Genomic DNA, 19771 nt, shown 5'->3' with positions numbered 1-19771 from the left:
AGAGTCAAGTTCTTCTTTCAGCCACGAGACGGCTTGGCTGCGCCCGTCAGCAGGTTTGGCTGTGAACTCAGTCTAGGTCACGGAGAACACTCTGACCTCGTTTGCCTGAATTAGACCTTGTAGTGAGCTGGCAAGTCCTTGTGTTTTGCGACAAGAGGGCGACTCTCACGACACGTAATCTTGATCTTAACATTGTCTGGTAATTGGCAGTTTCTTTTTATGATGTCATTTATTTTAATCCCCAGTAGCTGGAACAGTGTGATCTTTGTTTCTATCTCAGCTAATGTGACAAATCACATTGTGATTAAGTGTAAGAATCGTGTTAATGCACAAATTTATCTTCAAGCTGTAAAATGTTCTTCGCTATGTGCTGCACGGTGCAGTAGGATGCACATGGATAAGCCTGTGATGGAGGATACAAATATGACCTCGTATGCAGCAATCTACATGGTCATGCATCACACACACTTCTGGGAAGAGTTTATTGACAGGGGCGGAAGGCTGTGTGGGCGGGTCGTAAACATTTCACGTTGGATATCAGATCTGGTGGGACAGAGCAGCCTGTGTGCGTGTAAAAACTTTTCAGTATGTGTGTGTGTGTCCGCGCACGAGCAACAACGCGTGAGTTGCTCTGTGAGAGCCTGAGTGTGTGTGCGGGACATGTGTGGGCGTGTGTGTGGGTGGGTGGGTGAGCAGCATTCCTATCCATCAAAGTCACCAGTAGGCCGCCCTCTGCCTCAGGAGAAAAATGAACCATGCCCAACGCTACTCATCCCGCTGCTGTTGTTCTCCCTGCCACTGTTTCCTCCTGATTCACCCCGAGTGGCTGAGACACGCCTCGCCATCACCATGCTACACTAAACTCTTACCACCGGAAGCTGACACATGAGGATACTGGCATACCTTACATGATGATACAAAGCATATGAATTATACTCGTGAGAGTGATCATAGTGATCTCTGGGAGATGTGAGGGAGGTTCTGATGTAATCGGGCACAGTCAGACAAACATGCACAGACACAAACTTACAGCAGATACATTTGTGTGTGAGGGTCGGTTGTTGCTGAATATAGTGGCACTGGGGTGAAAATCACAACAAAGTAAATACGTATACCACAAAACAAGTGAAAAAAACAATGGCAAATAATTTGGTTTATCTAATCAGTGACGAGCCTTGTCAGCAGCAGGTACCTCTCCGTTTTGTTCGAAGCTTATGTCATTTTGTGATATTTGTTGGTTCTCATGATCTGCCACTGTGTTTTGTGATGTGTTTTTTGTAGTTTGTCGTTCTTTTTTGCTATGGTTGCTGTGTTTGGAGAATTTCAGTTGTTTTTCTTATTAGCTGTTGTGTTTTCCTTTTTCTCATGAAGTTTTTTTATATAGTGAAGTGCTTAAATAGCTTGTGTTGGAGCACAGACTCCTTTTGACACACTGAAATTTTGGTGTAAAATCAAAGAAATAATTCAAACATGTTGGTAATGATGTGGTCTGAACAGATTTTTTGAGTGTCTCTAATTTGATTGGTAGCTGAGACTGACTTGTGAATGGAGACTCATGTTCATAATGAGAGACAATAATGTAGATTTAGAGAAATAAGGAACACATGAGACTATGACCAAAAGTGTTCCATACCAAAAATAAATAAAACAATTTACATAAATCCAGACTAAAATAACACTTTATTGCTGATCCTTTATATTTAATTTTACTCTTCTAAAGCCTGTGCTTATTTCACAACAACGTTTTTCCCCAAATCAATGTTTTGTTTCACAATATCGCTTTTAATCACATATTCTTTGTCAATCAGGGCAGACGTATAATGTAATCGTGCATGTATTGACACAGGATGACAGATCACATGTATGATGTGTGGTGTAAATGAGTCAGTGATATGAATTTAATGTATTCAAAGAAACACATGAAGACGTGAATGAGGTCTGCCCATATGCCTGTGTGCAATGTGACAAACACATGGATAATGTCACAAAATAGATTGAAAGTAGAATTACCATGCAGCAGTTGTATGTTTCTGCCAAAAAGGGCAGTTTCAGTCTACGTACGTGAAGTCACTGTGACCTTGAACATTGATCATTTTGAAATCTAATCAATTAAGTTTGTGCCAGATTTGAAAGAACAGAAGTTTTTGAGTTCCAAATTCTAGCCAGCTCATCCTTCAGTCCAAGTGAATGTTTGTGCCAAATGTAATAAAACTCCCTATGGGTGTTCTTGATATATCATGTCCACAAGAACACGAGGTCACTGTGACCTTGACATTTGACCTTCAACCACTAAAATCTAACCAGTTCTTCTTTGAGTCCAAGTGAACTTTTTTTCCTTTGCTGGAGCAGAGATAAAACAATCCAAGCACAAATACAGTTCAGAAGCGATGTAACCTTGAATCTGCTGTTGGCTAAGATACTTTTCTAATGCTGACAAAATACACAGATCAGTAACTAGATTTAGTGTTGCAATTAAGCAGGATATCTGGGGCCGTCTGAATAATCCTGAAACTTGTTTTGTAGTTTCAATTATTTTCCAAAGCTTCATGGTTTTAAAAGTAAAAAACAGCCATTCACTCCAAAACCAGTTACCTTTTTAATGTTTCCAATTGGTGTACATTGATGTGCAGAAATTTCACTCAGTAAGTTCCAACAAAATTAGTCACATTCATAGATTTCAGTGCCTTAAATATGCCTGAGTTCTTTCTCATGATCTAACTATTCCCTGGGAAATTGGTGAAAATGTCTCGTCATATTAAAGAAAGTGAAAAAAATTATGGATTATGGATCCATGTTGAAAATTCAATAGATTCTTTCTTGGCCCATGTACAGTCGCTCTACTAAGTAATATTTGTGCAAACCAACAAACAGTCAGACTGGGGTGAAACATAACTTCTTTAGTTGGGGTAATCAAACTGAAACATGTTTCATTTGTCTAGATTTCCCAGAAATATTTACACAGAATATAGACACATTTCTTTGTGTGTGTGTTACTGCAGATATACGCAGTTCTTTGTGATTTTGCTATGTACCGCCATGCTTGAAGAAATCTGGTCATAGTAGCAGGACATGTGGTGGGGGATAATTGTCAAATGTTGGGATGTAGTTCCAACGCACCAAGGATACAATAAGGATAAAAAAAAAGAGTCCTCAGATAGTAGAGGGGTGATGAGTTGACTGGTAGTGGGATGGATTTCAGTGTGGACATGGCCTCTGATCCCACACCTGCAGAAGGAGCCCTGTTTGAAGTGCTTGACCGCTCGGCCTCCCACCTCACAGCACAGATGACGGGTGACTCATCTCCAGCTCTACGGCTTTACACACTAAAGCAGACAACGTGCCACAGAGAGTGTCAGAGCGAGAGAGAAAACGTGCAAAGACGGGACAAGAAAAGAAAGTGTCACTCCAGACTATTATTTAGTCACAGTCACAGCTTACAGTAACTTCTGAACATCCAAGCCAGGAACATTTCGACGAGACCCCCGGTTTCTAGTATTGCGAGTCACGACATTCCCGGACTACATTCCTGAAAAGTTTTGCCGGAAAAGTTTTCAGGAAGCGGACTGTTCGTGTTGCACATTCCAAAACATAGATTTAACCACCGAACAACATAAACTTGGGTACATACTGTAAAGTACAAGTCATTTTAGAGTGAGTGAGTGATAACTCATCACAATAAACTCAATAGACTGGAGAACGCTCAAAGGCAAACTGGATACACTCCAAACATTTTACAATCAAGCTGTATTTATTCTCTACGGATGACGCATGCATTATATGGTTGAGTGTATACTGTGTGTGTGTGTGTTCCCAGCGATGAATAATAATGTACTGTTCATGTTTTGTTTCATATTAGAGACGTGGTATTCACTCTGTCCTTAGTCACCACATTCCCAGGTGGCAGGCTGAGTTGAGTACATGTACTTTGTGTGTAATAAGAAGCCATTTCTCATATCTTGGTATGTGAATGCTTTGATACAACAGGGTGTTGGTCACCATGATTCTATCAACTTTATCAACTGTCACAGACAATAACCACGTTATGTAATATATTTACAGCAGCATAGTCACACTCTTATTGTGGGTTTTATTCACAGACTGGATTCTTGTGTATGTACACTGTGCATAGAGCTGCAGCTACTTTAGCTTAGCATAAAGACTGGAGGCCAGAAGAAACAGATTTTTTATAAAACTCAATGATATGCTACGTCTTGTTTGTGTAACCGAACCAAAAATTATTGTGAAGAAGCATAGTGCTGTGGTTTTAGCCACACTGCTTCTTGGCAAGGTGCAGTGAAGTCATGAAGTTTTTACCTTTTTGGAGAGTTGGAGAGAAGCTGTTTCCCTCTGTTTGACACCGGCCAGAGGCAGGGAACCATTTCCCCCCCATTATGTCCGTTCAAAATAACTACTAACAGTGCATGGATCCATTTTCAACAAACTCTCTGATTATTACTTGGAAGAGTATCTCCAGATGATTACATTTTGGAGTTTATCTGTCAAGGTCGAGAAAACAACAATCCAAAAAACATACTTTTATAGATAACTGCAAAAATAATCAGGCTAGAGGAGAAAGCCTATATTGTGCAGAAAATGATTACCCATCATATGATGTCATGTGATAAGTTGAGTCATTAAAATGTCACAATGAAGTCAGAAAAATGATATCATGTACCTAAGTAATAAATTAACTTTTGCAACCAATGAGATTAGACACCTATATATGGTATACATTACCTTAGAATTATGAAGTGCCAATATAACAATATATATTGAGTTAGCATTGTCTATGTAGGGTATAATGCACAAGATATGCATCATCTCTCAGATGTTAAGTGCTAAATTTTTCGCCCCCTGCACGCTCTACACAGGGACCACCTCTCACCTAAACCAAACTCAGTATACTCAATAATACACAGATGATTTGCACTTGTGTGTTTTATGTGCAATGGTATATGAATTCAGAAAGAATGGCATTCTCTATCCTATCTGTTCATCTAAGTCATGGCAAAAAAAGCAAATAAGTGTGTCCCTTTAAATGTAAAAGTATTTCTTAATATAACATTCATAGTCAGGAGAATTGGCTTGAAGCAGCATAGTAATGTTAATCAGCAACAACTATGATTTCAGCCTCCAAATGGACCCTGTGAGAAGATGATGTACTGATATGGCTTAGCCTATCACGTTTGTAACAGGATAGTTCACACTGGGTTCCATATTCTGTCCATGTGCAGCAAACCATTTGTCTTGTTCACAGTCGTGTGTCATGACGCGGCACAGCTCATAGGACACTAGTGGTGCCACAAACCCCAGATCCAGGCCTGTCAAGCGCTCGCTGCACAGCCTTATCAAAATGGTGTAAATTCAACACCCCCACAAAATGGACCTGATAATTGCTGCTTTTTACAGAGCCGGTCTGCTCACACTAAAAAAGGCCCACAATAGGACTCAGCCTGGAACTGGGTTGAATGTGCTAAATAAGCTAATGCAATCCACCCACAGGACACAAGCCAGGCACGATAAGAACCTTTCTAGTTGTGAAACTCGGCCAAGCTGGAAGGGTGTTAGCGCTATCTGTTTGTTTATTTGTCTGTTCGACAGCCCACGGCGTAGCGCCAGAGGGACTGGTGGTCCGACAAAGGTTAGGTGTCAGCGTGGAGAGCATAAAATAGAACAGAGCAGAACAAGTGTGAAAGCGAGGGAGCGAGAGAGACTGGAGAAAATAGGAGTGAAAGAGAGAGACTCAGGGCAGGAAGTGTGGGTGGCTGGGTAGGTGGTTTTGGCAATACAGAATGGACTTATTGCGTATTACTTCTGGTAAAACAAAGATATGACTTTTGCAATAGCTCTTTCCATTCACTCAGCATAGTATCAGTTGTAAAAAAAAAAGAGAAAAGTTTGCTCTTTGAGGTCAGCGTGTGTGCGAAGGGGACACCAAATCAGTTTAAGAGCAAAATGTTGCGATGTTCACCAGTACTCCCTGCACTTTTACTCTGAAAGGAAACAGATAGGAGGTAATAGCAATGTGTGTATGTGTGTGTGTGTGTGTGTGTGTGTGTACAGTGTACAGTGATGAATACCAGATGCAGGCATTTCCTTTGTTGGTGCAAGCAAGTTCAGAACTTGCCAAATCCTGCTCTCCTCCCACATGGTTGAATACTTCCACACACACACACCCACACACTTCAGAATCCTTGCCCACTAAACCCCCTCCATCCCACGCTCAGGGGTAGCCGACGCTGCAGGCTAATTCCATCTTGGCTTCCGTTCCTCTGCTTTCTGTCTCTCCTGCTGTCTTCACCCTTGGTCCTTGCACTCGTACTCTTGCTTAATTATCTCTCCTTCTGCTTTCACCCCCCTCCCACCACCACTTCTTTTCTCAATAGAGTGATTCCTTTTTCAAATTTTATTTTCCTTCCTGCTCTGTCCTGTTGTTTTCCTTTGCAGCAGTGTATCTGCTCCCTTTACAGCGGGTCTTTTCTCTGCAGTAATCTAATCACTGATTGCAAAGGTCATTATGGGTCACATGATTGGGCTCGCAGGCCGTGAAGGGAGTTGATCTCATCTGTGACGTCAGTCCAGGGGAGTGCGCAGTGGCCTTCTCTCGATCATACCCTTAAAATAGCCCTCCGTCCCCAGTGACGACGTCATCCATTCCCAGTCTCCCTCCAGCTTTACTGCTCTTTCTCCCCCTCATCTCCCTCTCAGTAAACCCCGGCTCCCTCCCCCTCCGGGTTTTCTCTCCTTCTTTTTCCCACCGCCTCCTCGTTGAACTTTCCAGGCTACGCTCTTTGTTTGTATTTCATGATAACAGTAATTCCATAAAGGAGAGTTCATTGTCCTTTGCGCTGATTGCTCTCTGGCAGGCGGCAATCTCACGGAAATCACCATTCAGGGTTTCTTCAGAAAAAGAATAATAATAATCGTAATGATAACAATATGTAAATGAAAGCAGCCTTTCCAAGCGCTTAAAAAAAGTCAAGCACTACTGTTGGAAAACATGATGTCCCACTGTCACTGCAGAGAAGAGTTGACAACAGAATGCCAACATTGACGTGTGGTTAAATATTTACTGTGCATGGGTGGAACAGCAGCATGAAGTGAGTCACACAGGGGAGGCTGCACTGACCCTATCTATCTATATAACTAATGATCAGAGAGGCTTTAATATAACCCTGTCCACAGACAGCCAAGTGTTTGCTCAGCCATCACAGCCCCACAGTGTCCTGGTCCACCCGAAATCAATCATTATCATATATGCATACAAAACCAGGAGTGTTCCATTCAGATGTGTACCTTAATGTCTCATGTGTAATTATAAAAACATTATTTTGAACCACATGGAAACATATTTTTGATCCGACATGTTTAGTACAGTGTTAGTCTTACAAAATGAATTAAATTACATTACAACTGCAGCTAAAGATATAATATGTAATGCCCTAAATGTTTCTGACAATATTCAAACCAAGGGAAAACCTCCAATTTTATCTAAAGGTTCAGTGTGTAAGATTTAGATGAAAGGGTTCTATTGAATATAAAATAATCCTCATGATGTTTTCACTAGTGTGTTTAATCAAAATTGTACGAATTGTTGTTGTTTTTTTTACCCCAGAAAAGACCCTTTATGTTTAAATACTTTATATTTACATCAAGGGGGTCCTCTCTACGGAGGCCGCCATGTTTTTTTTAGTTCAGACTGGAAACTAAACCTTTTGAGGTTTGATGACAACTGAAGTCTACCATAGGTACACTTACATGTTTGGAAGGGGAGGGTGAGGTGAGGGGTGCAACATGCAATTTCAACACCAGATTTCGCAAAATTCAACACATTGTACCTTTAAGGCAACAGGATGTTTTATTTTAGTCACTCTTTAAATTATGTCGTATTTCCTTTACCTGTGCCTTTAACTGTCTCTAATATCCAGAGCAAACAAGCTATGATGAAGGGAAAACACACTGCTGGCCAGTTAGCCTGTTAGCCAGTCATCTGTTGGAATCGGTCAGTCGAAATCAATCCCGATTAATCACAGCCGTTTGCTGCGCCTTCTGTCACCAAGGCTATCCCAGTGAAGCGCAAATGCACAGGGGAACCAATGGACCCAAGAAGATTATAGGACAAGAAATGGTGATGACCAAAACAACTCCCATGATCCCACGCTGCTTCATGATGTCATAAAACAAGGTCTTTTGTTACTATTTGGATGACGAGACCCCTAGCAGCCAAAGTTGTGTATTGTTCATCAAACTACTTAGTAATCTCTCTAAACAGATCCTGAATATGCAGAATCTGTAGGGACAAGATTTTGGTTTATACTTTGACCAATCATGATTGAATACTCAGGAACACATCCTCCTAATACCAGATTTACACTTCCTTTTCACAGCCATGCTGTTATGTGTGTGTATACTTTGTGTTTTTATCCATGTGTTGCTCTGGGGAAGGCAATGTGATATAGTGATAAAATTAGTATTCATATTTAGGGTGTATAGGAAAAAACATATTAATATAGCCATAGTGGCAGCAGTGTGTCACAGGAGGATTAACTAAAAACAGACACTAAATCATCATCACTCCTTTATTTCCTTTGTTCACGCTTCCCTCTGCGCTGGGTGTCTGATACATGTCAGGAATCTGAGGTATGTAAAAATAGTCTAAACAAAAGACTCATCCTACATCAGTTTAGATTCAACTGTCATCCTGGTCCCGTCTCTCACCATCCTGCTCGTTTTAACCTCCATCAACATGCCTGAAGAGCCACAGTAGAAACCAGATGATAACCACCCTCACCTCCCTCGCTCACCTCCCTCGCTCCACCAGGCCCTGGCCTTGTCTATGTTTAGTCACGTCCGTTCTTTCTGTTTGATGATACTTGATACAGCTAGCCAGCCCGTGGCGGTTAATTAGTCAGTTGTGTCTATTTATACCAGATGACATGTGTGGTGTTGACTGCTTGTTAAAGATGTGTTTATCCAAGATTCATCACCAGAATGTAAGACAGTGGATGAAAGAATATATGTAATCAGACATTTCTCAGTGGGTTGGCTGTGATGTGCCAAATTCAGAGGCAGTTTAAAGGGTAATTTGAGTTTACAAATGGGTGTGGAGGCAGTAATTCACCTGTACATACTAGTGTGTCATTATTATTTAAAATGTTTTACCAAGCATTATCTTCAGCAGGTCAGGTTAAGTGTAATCTTTGTGCATGTGAAATGTCGGTCACATGTTAAAGTTCATACAACATTGTGAGAGTTTGACACTTCAGTTGGAAATAATTATAATCAAATCTGTCTCAGATATGATAATGGTAATCAGTGTCATCACAGGTTTTTTGTGATGACATTTATGAACTTTTCTTTGTTGAGATTTCACAAGAGTTGGACTCGTTGCCACTGAGTGTACAAACAATTTTTGGCGTGCTTCCCTTCACCTCCCTGACACTTTTAGTGTTGATGTTTAATGTGACGTCAACTACAATAAATGAGTCATGACTGCCAAATTGTTGGCAGACAGTAGACTGATAATTAGCTAAATGGTAGGGAACAAACTTTTATGGTATGGCACAGCCTGTTTTTAAGCATGCTAGTTGCGCGCGCCAAGGAGGTTATGTTTTTATGGCTGTTTGTTTGTTTGTCTGTCTGTCTCTCAGCAGAATTTCTCAGAAACTACGCAACTGATTTCCACAAAATTTCATGAAGGGGTGGGGCATGACCCACAAGAGAACTTTAGTAAATTGTGGAATGGATGCAGTTAAGCGGGTAGATCCAGGATTTTTTTTCTCTAAGTATGAACCCTTTAAATTCTGACACAGATCTGGATCAAGGGCAGATCCAGGAATCTTTACAACTTTTCCATGGAATAATTCATGGATCTTGTATTAAAACAGCCAGATAAGAAAATATATGAGTGTGTGCAGCATTGGATTTAAGGGGACTGTCGAGCCATGTTACCTTCACCTATATCCATTTGTTTGTTGGTTGGTTTGTTTCTCTGTAAGCAAGATTACAAATAAACAGCAGAAATTATTTTCACAAAACTTAGTGGAAGGAGGCGGTATGGGTTAGGGAATTTTTTTCCCACAAATGCTTAATCCACTTTCTTTACCATTATTACATGTGAATTTAATTTTTTAATTTTACTGATTTCTGAGGGAGTAATTAATGGATCTTATTATAATGAGAAGACTGATTTCATTCTTATGTTGCCAACCATGAAGCTACTGCCACAGCTCAGCTATAGCTTATCCTAAAGACTAGATAAAAAAAAAGGCTAATCTGGCTAACCTCTGAAGCTCGCAAATGAAATTGAGTTTCAGTTTGAAAAAGACCTGTGTTGGTTTTACGGGTGGTGAGGCTAATCTATTTCTTGGTGGGGTGCGGTGATTACAACCTTAATAACACAACATATTTTACACTTCTTCTTTCTTATTTCACACACGTCTTCTTACAGATTAAACAAATGAGACATTATTTTAAATGGATACCCTCAGGATATAATAAATATGGCATGTCCTTAGACAAATACAAAATACAAATATGTTTTTGAATATTTGCTTTATATTTTAACACGTCATGTTGATTCAGTATTATGCCCATAAATAGTTATAGTATCTGACCCTTAGACAGCCATTCAGAAAGGACTTTAGCTTTTCTATTTCGGAGTCACGGAACAACCCCACCTCCATATGTGCAATCAGTCAGTAGCTGCATTCAGAGGATGTCTGGCCCAGGCTGAACTCAATAGGCATTTGCTCTTAGACACAGAAGACAACAACAAATTGCAACACGTTATCTATTTATTTATTATAGAAATTTGCCTTTGGAAAAATGTGCCACCTACCATTTGATTTGATTATTGTGACATATGATTGTAGGAGCCTTGGGACTTTTTCTTTGTCAAATATATTGTTTGGTCACCATCAAAACTCACTGACCATCATATGCTCTTTAGTTCATCCTGATCCCAGTCATAGGTGAGGGCCACCATCATGACATGACCCATGACATGGAAATACAGGCCTGAGCCAGTGGGTGTGTGTTGAGGGAGCTATGTCTGCACTGCTTTAGGAGTCCTAGGTGGAAACTAGCTTGTGGGCATATTTTCCTACAGTGCTTAGCGCTGAGTCTTATGACTATGAAGCCACAGTGAGCTGTCAGTCACTCATGAGGACTCAAGCGAGTCTCACCCAGCGCAGAGGGATTAGCTGAACTGGTGAAGGTTAAAAGCTGAGCATGTTTACACGGATCATTTTGCAAAGCATGTGTCACATGTAGTTTCTTTTCTACAATTTGCTCTCTTGTTTCTCTAATTCAAAGTTTACAGTGACATGAGATATGTTTTACTTCCCAAATTAGATGAGCTTAAATGTGATACAGTAGTGAGAAAAGCACTGGATTCTGTCATTCTGTCATTTCTGAGGAAGTTGCTTTTCATACACATAGTAAAAACAGGTGAATCTTCTCACTGCACATCAATGATTTTGTTCAACTATTTTGTGACAAATGTGTCGACAAATCTTTAGACAAAAAGAGAAGTGGTAAAATCTCAAACGTCTCATGTCCTTCTTGTAACTCAAGAGCAACTCAAGCCACACGTTATGACATTGGACAGTGTCTGGACCAAAAGTTACACCAGTGACATTTCTGACATTATAGTGGATTTATTCAATTTCATGGTCAATGAGATTTGTAGAAATCCTCTGTCAGTTGGAAAGTTTCAAAACGGTGGAAGAACAGAATGAATGACATGAAGCTTTCAACACAGCTCAAGAGGAAGGAAAGGCAACCCAGAGCTACTCGTATGGTACCGTTTACACCGTGCCTCAATTCCTCTTTTGGTATTTTAATCATTATCATAGTTACTACTTGCCCATTCTTACCATTCACCTAACCTAAACCTAAGTATTAGAACACATCTTCACCTTAGAATTTGATGATTTATGCAGACTTGTTTTTTGTCCCATAATATAACTGTGAACAGATTCAGGCCCCCACAACATAGTAATAGTTGGATCATGCACAAAAAGACACAAACACAATTGCACAGCTATCCTTATTGGAACATTGAATTGATTTCCATTCATTGTGAACAACCTAACAAAATCTTCATCCCTAACTTCAACACTAACCAATGTATGCCTGACTCTAATTAACCTAACCACAATTCACATCATACCACCAACCTTACCAGGAGCTCAGAAATTATGTTTTGTCTCATTAGGACCAGGCCTTGGCCTCACAGACACACACAGACAGACAGACACACACACACACACAGACAGACAGACAGACAGACAGACAGACACACACACACACACACACAGGCATATAACAAGGATCTCACAAATGCATAATATTCAATTAAAAGGGCAACCAATAATTAACTCCACTTTGATGATGAGTGTGTGTTCCTATACTGCACATGTTCTCCAGTGTCAATGTGCCCAGGCAGATCCAGTAGTTGTGAAGACCCACTACAGCAAAATGTGCGTGAAAACCCTCCACACCCTGGACCTGATGGACAGATCACATGGAGACTGAGTGATATAAGAACATGGGAAAGAGCACGCAATCTCTACGACAGGAAAATTCCGATCATCCCACACATGACACCCTGCAGAAGGACAGTGGAGCAATCAGACGTCATCCGCGCTGAGGGGATCAGCCTTTGGCCCCTTGTTTGGGATGAGTCGAGTGTCTGTGCCAAGATTAGCGGCATGGAGCTGTTATGACAGTTAACTTTGGGTCACAGTTGTCAACCCCCCCCCCCCCAAACCATGAAGCTAACATGAACTGATCTACAGGTGGCAAGTGTACCACCTGTCCGCCATGGCAACCAATCACTGTACGATGATTAGGCTGCAGTTTTTCTTTTCATTTTTTTAGCTCTTTTAGCATTACCATTACTTTTTGAACTGTTTTTCAGTTTTGGACTTAACTATATTGCACACAGAAATTTATTCTCAGATATGATCATATCTTTTATTCAACTTATAAATTCTATTACTCGAGCTACTCTTTAATCTTTACACGAACCCCTGACTACATCAGTACCACCAGGGGTACAAACACCCCTGGCTGGGAATCTTTGTTGCAGAGCAACAGATTAATGCAGCTCATGTCCTGAATCCTGTTTTGTTAGTTACTCAGGCACCAACCACCTACTGAGAAATGCATGAGAAATGTAAAACCAGACTGAGGTGAGTCTCATGACTAAACATAGAACTTTGCATACTGGCAGCAGGGGCATGAAAGGCCATACTGCTCTCATCGCACTTCCATGAACAGCAATCTCACTACTCGGCAGCCATCTTGGCAACGCCACTGTGCAGTTATTTCCAGCTAACAAGACCAGGACCCAATATAAATGACTTCCTATGCATGATTGCACTCTTAATGGTTAGCTGGACATAAAAAAAACTGCATGCAGTAAATCAAAAGTAAATTTGATTAAATGCTTTAAAAAAACATTTTTTTAAATGTATATATTCACCTCCACAGGTTGTACTTTTATTTATTTCAAACAAATTAGCTTCAACTTAATCCCTGCTTCAATGCACAAACACGGGTGGCTTGATATGTGTCCCAGTTTGGCAGTTGAAAGATAAGGGTCCTGCCCCGGCCTTTTAGATCCTTCAAATCACGCCCTGTTCAAACAACAGCCATCATTTGCATCAGAGATTTGAGGGAGAGTCCAGTCCACGCCTTATCCTTACCAAACCCTAACCCTTAACCTAAAAGCGACCTTCCACAACTTCCTTTAAGTTTGCTCTTCACTGCTGCAGCTGGATAGACCTGCGATATAGAATACAATTGGCTTTTGTGTGTGTGTTTGTTCTTTAAGTGGTTTGTCCTCTCTGCCAATATGCATGAGTGGCTTGACTTTGCGTCACCTAATTACATGACTCCTTTTCAAATTGTCTCCAAAAACCTTGCTTGCACCCAGACACAGGCTCACACACCCACTCATGTTGTACTGTACACACAGGTCAGATCCCGCCCCTGATGCATTCAGTTGAACCCTTTGCGACACCTCTCATTGGAATGCCAAACAGCCACCGTCCCTGTTGTCAACAGTTACCGGGGAAAAGATGGATGTTTTACACATCTGTCCCAGCCTCACATCATCCTCATATTCTCTCACAAACAAGTGCACGGCCTTCCAGTCTTTCCTTAAGGGATGATTTAATTCTTCTCACATTGCCTTTTTGCTGACAGCTTTTGCCTTCTTTAGTTTTCATTTATGCGTATTGCTGTGAAAATCTGCATGAAACCACTCAGATCTGCTAATTAGGACCTTGAATTTGACAATAAAATGGAAGACTGGATGTTTTACTTTGGTAATGTGTAATTGAGTGAAGATCATCAAAGCACATCAGAACTGGAAACAGACCAGGGGATGTGGAAGAACTCCAAGCTTGATTTATAAGCAAATCTGCAGCATGCCTTTTGGTGCCTATGCAAATGTGCCCCACCTGTGCTGCTTCTCGGAATCGGAAGAACAGCTCTGAACACAACAGAGGCAGGTATGTCCTGGGCTCACAGGAAGAAACAGTATGTCGCAAATAAGAACAGCTTCAGGTTTCATGGCTGCAAGAATGTATATGGAGGTTATGTTTTCACCCCTGTTCGCTTGTATGTTGTGTTTGTTGGTAAGCAAGAATACACAAAAACAACTGAACAGACTTCCATGAAACTTGAGACATTTTCAGATATGAACTTGTTCAATCTAGTAAGAACTTTCTCTAGAGTTTTCTTTTCATACATGAACCGTGCAGCAGTAGAAGCACTCAGATACGATCACAACAACACAGAGATCTCAGAGCCTGAAGGTGAGGGGTGGTGCAACAGGCAGGGGCAGGACGTAACGTATGAATTCTGCTGAAGAGATAACATGTTTTTGTTTATGACACCGGCATCAACCAAAAGATCTTTTTCTTTTCTGTTTTTATTTTTATTTCCTTCTCTCTTACACGTCATTTTAACATGGTCTCATGTTACTTAAAATCTGTTCACTTTTATGAATAACATTTTAACATGTTTATATTTATATGAACGTTTTTATTTTTATCTATATTGTATTTAAAGCACCTTGAGCTGCATTTCTTGTATAAAAGGTGCTTTACAAATACATTTTGTTATTATCATAAGCTTTCTTGACATTTTTGTCGGGGTCTTCTACATGACTGACACAGCTTTTTCATCCTGAGATATTTCTTATTTAAAATGTTTTCAGTTATATGTATTTCTCAATGTTTGAAACATCATTCATGCGCCCACCCGCTTGTGATGGATCCTCCAGAGAATCTTCAGCTGTGTTCTCACCTGGGTTCACTTGGACATTAAAGAATCACAGAGTTTTTACGAGGGGACTGGCATGAAAAAGTTCATGGCCTCTTACTCAGACATTTGCATTCTCACACACAGTCCCTCCGGATAATCAGGAGTTTATCCGGAGTTCAGTGCATGTCTTGAAACAGCTTTAGAGAAAGTATGAGGTTTGGATTAAGGAGGAACCCATTAAAATTTGGTGCAGATCCAGATCAGGGGGCAGATCCAGGATTTTGATTTACTTTAACGTTGAAAGCTAGGGCATGTTTCACTGTTTTTCCAGGGAATCAGTCGTGGATATTGATGCAGCAAATCAGACACATTTCCAAAACTGGTAGGCTATTTATGAGTGTGTGAAATTTGGTGCGTCTTGTTTGAATAGAAAGGGACTGTTGTCCTTGGCGGAGGTATGTTTTGACTTTTATTTTCTATTTTAATGTAGACAGTGTAGGTGGTAGATTTGCAGTCATAGCGGTAATTTTTATACCTGCATGTCCTTGAACCAGCTGCTCATTTCTTTGTGAATATACGTAGACACACATCAGGACGGAAAAAGCACTCTTCCCTTCTCCCACAAAAACACTGCAATGATTACCTGCCTTGCCACTCAGCATCCATTTGCTCTCATCACAAAGCTGATTATCTCACCTCTACAGCCGGCCGTTTTTGCGGCTTTGCGATTCTCTCCCAAATGCCCACACTTCTATTTGTAGAAATGTTACCTAGCTGGCACAGGCTGCAATATGTTTGTGTTTGTGCGTCTGGTTGAGTGTATGTGGTAGTGCCTGACTGCGTGTGTGTGTGTGGTGTGTGTTTGACGGGTGGGTGTTTGTGTGGAATGGAAGGCTGTAAGAATGGATGACACAAACAGGGCAGAGTGGTGGGAGGCTGGTGTCAGGGCCCTACTCCCACTACCAGGCTGGATGCAGTATCTGACAGCTGACTGAGAGTCTGCAGGCCCCCTCTTTACACAGTCCTACCAAAAGGTCAGTACTTCAGTCAGCTCCTCTTTTTCTATCTTGCCGCTGCGGAGCCTCCATTCGCCCCCTTGTTGCACACTTAACCGTGCTTGACCATAGCTCACAGGGGGCAGATGTGGTTTTCGGAAGCCCCTAAAATGCATCTATCTGTACCACATGACATCCACAATATATTAAAGCTCCAGGGCAGATGATTGTGCACGCTGGATCAAAATGTTTGAAGCACTTACATATGTGGAGAAATTGCAATCCCCAAAGTCACAGCTGGCTCAACGGTGGCAGCATTTACCTTCCCTGGACATTTAACTTCCTCCAATTCGCACTCACAGTATCCTGTAGCCTATACGACCAGCTGATGGACAATATTTTATCTGCAAATGATCAGAAATTACAATTCTAATCTTGATTAAAATCACAAGAGTGGATGTATATAGGCTACTGGGTCTATATCTATGTAACCAACAACAAAGACTCATTGGGCCCATAGGACTGTTTTTCATATCAAATTAGAGCACCAGGTAAAAAAAGGAAATCGAATTACAGTCTCATAATGTGTTGTTCATCCCTCCCTCATTTTATGCATATCTCCCTTATTATTCACCAATTACACGGTTTCTATTTTTTTCATCACCATGCCAGATAAATTAACAGGTCTCCCAGTTTTGTCAGATGCATGAATTATCATTAACAGAAGTGAGATGTCAATAGGGGTGCATGTGAAGTGTGTCCCATGATTTCATGAGGCTAATAAGAGCATTGGTATGAAAGAGATGAAGAGCGTTTTGGGTTGAGTATCCACTGAGAGACTCTCGTCTCTGTTTCAAGTCTGATGAGGTGTAAGTCTCCCCGGCTGCTGACTAAGACTGTATCAAGACGCTCTGAATGCACAGGGGAAAATATCAGCCTGTGTGTCATGTTTAGTTCTCTGACAGCACATAAAGAAAATTTGGCACCTTGATTCTTTCCATTGGCTTTATGATTGAACTGTGAGCTGTTATCATTGTACTGACAGATGCCTGCATGTTGCATGTGGTTGCCATTGGACAGACTGGCCCAAAATGCATAAGATGGTAGCGTTCAGATCCAGGATATTTTAGCATAATATCTGGATAGTGGGAGGAAGGGGAGATGCGTCATCCATCTTTATACAATCAATGCTGTAACTCTAATCTATTGCTAATAATTCATTACTATTTATCTTGTGCCTTATGCACTACTTTTGAACAGCCTTTTGATTACTTGCTTGTTTTTGTATTGATTAAATCAATAATCAAATAAACGATTAGATAAAAAACAAAGATTTTAACTATATTTTAAGGATCAATGCATTGTTGAAGTCATTAATTAAGAAATTAGCCATGCTAGCAGCTCTGTGAGTATGTGCTTTGAGCTAAATTCTAACATGCTAATGTACAACAGGTTTTGCCTGCTATTATGGCTTTGCAAGTTTGGCACGCTAACATGTGCAAATTAGCACTAAAGACACCAAAGATTCTGGCTGGTTATATGCACACAATAGCGTGTTCAAGCTAATGCTAATTTTCTCTGTAAATATATTTTTCTCTATTTATCCTTCATTTAAACAGAAAAGCAGAGACAAATAACACACACGCATAAAAAAAATTAAGCACTGCAAAAGGATTAAAAAGGAAATATGATGATTCACATGGGCTGGTCCTGCTGCTTTGTTACCGGCTGCTTCGCTCAGTCAAAGCTGTGCAGCTCAGTGAGCCATCACAAAGCTCGGAGCTCAGAGATGACAGCATGGATTGTCATGGTGTTTATCATCGTATTCTCTCAGATGCAGACACTGCAATCTTTATAATTACAGTACATGGTCATCCACTGGGGATAATGTAGACAGTGACTTATTATCGCAGGCCTCATCAGCCCAGAGACAGAGTGGCTCTTGGTTAAGGGCTCTCGCTGCATACTCATCCTGCTTTATCAATGCACGGCTCTTCACTGCTTCTATATTAACGTACAGCACTTCAGCTCTCTGGTCAGACAGGTCGTCTGTGAGGCAGAGATGAATTTACTTTGACTCAGTCGTGCTTCTTCCCAGACTGAAATACAACTAAAGCGAATCGTGGTGCAGATAAAAAATACCAGTTCCTCATTCGCAGTGTCATTTCTCCAAAAAGATTGAAAGGTCCTGAGAGAGAACATGCACATGGAAAACACATGGTCAATTCATGCTATGTCTTTGGACAACAGTGGCGTCTTAGCGTGGAGTAGAAAGGAGAATGGAACAGAGCTCGGTTTCAACATCCCCCTTCATAAATCTAGATTTAAAGAAGTGGTGGTTTTGACGTGACTGTTTCATCTCGTCTGTCTGAAGTGTTACTCACATGTCTCCAGGCCCAGAGGCTGCCTGATGAGTGAGTATGACTGTGTACTGCCAAGTGTGTGCATGTGTGTGTAGCAGGGATGTAAAGGTTTTGATCAAAGAGACAGACTGGAAGGGAGAACAGAGAGCTGGAGAACTATATTTTGTATTAATGGATACTGATCTAAGTCACATTCTGCAAGTCCACACACAACATGTGCTTTAAGATATTTCAACACATTTGACGTTCACTGATTATAGAGGCTGCTTTCTGTAATGACAGCAATATATTCATTTTCCTGTTTAGACAAGAAAAGTCAGCCTTGTTTTATTAGTTATTTGAGCAGACGTTTCTGTTTGCACATTAGCAATGAGAGCATTTCTTGGTAAACACTGGTACTTCCACTTCTTAAAAGGCCCTTGAGAGATTTTGACATGCATAATAAACCGGTTGCCTCAATCGGCACGTGAATGAGATCAGTGCCTAAAGCTAAAGTTTGTGGTTATGAAATAAGAGAAAGGCCCATTTTTTCCACAGGATGGGCAATGGAGGACATTTCCTGGCTTGGCCCGCACAAAGCCTGAGGTCATCACTCATAACAAACAAGCACTGCCAACATAAAATTAAGGCTGCGACTGAAGGGTCTAAATACCTCCAACCCTGTAGCAGTAAAAGTGACTCAGCTCTGACCAGATACAGGAGCTGACACACAGCTCTGTAATTCAGAAACAGGATCTTTCTTTTGAGGGGCTGTCAAAGGAAATCATATCCAGCAGGGGTTATATGACAAATAGTATTATGGTTCCTTCCCTAAAACTGTGGTTTGAAGTCAAATAAGAATCTAAGTACGAGTGCTCTGGTGCAAATATAGCTAATATCTGCTGCCCTCAAGTGGCAGAAACAAACACAACATAGCAAGCTGACCCATAAGTTTCACTTTACTTGTGTTGACTTTTCACAAAACAAAGCTACTCTGCCACAGAAGTTCTTCATAAAGATACAGCTTTCAACTGCCATGCTTAATTTCTTTATTGCAGATAACAAATGTTTAATTGGAGTACATTGACTTTATGAATCCCAGCAGCAGAGGGACAGACATTTAAAGAAAATACCACAAACTTCACCACGTGG

The 19771-nt window shown here is 40.8% G+C and overlaps 1 long non-coding RNA gene across 1 annotated transcript; it reads right to left on the bottom strand.

Annotated features, from left to right (window-relative positions):
- Nucleotides 1-2584: 2584 nt before the first annotated feature.
- LOC138407223 (uncharacterized) lies at nucleotides 2585-6279 on the bottom strand. Its single transcript, XR_011240638.1, has 2 exons — nucleotides 6081-6279; nucleotides 2585-3323 (listed from the first exon to the last, which is right to left on the bottom strand). It is a non-coding gene; the product is annotated as an uncharacterized lncRNA (long non-coding RNA).
- Nucleotides 6280-19771: the final 13492 nt, after the last annotated feature.

This window comes from Paralichthys olivaceus, chromosome 3, assembly GCF_024713975.1.
Source record: "Paralichthys olivaceus isolate ysfri-2021 chromosome 3, ASM2471397v2, whole genome shotgun sequence".
Taxonomy (NCBI): Eukaryota; Metazoa; Chordata; class Actinopteri; order Pleuronectiformes; family Paralichthyidae; genus Paralichthys; species Paralichthys olivaceus.
This window is presented reverse-complemented; position numbering and strand designations above follow the sequence as displayed.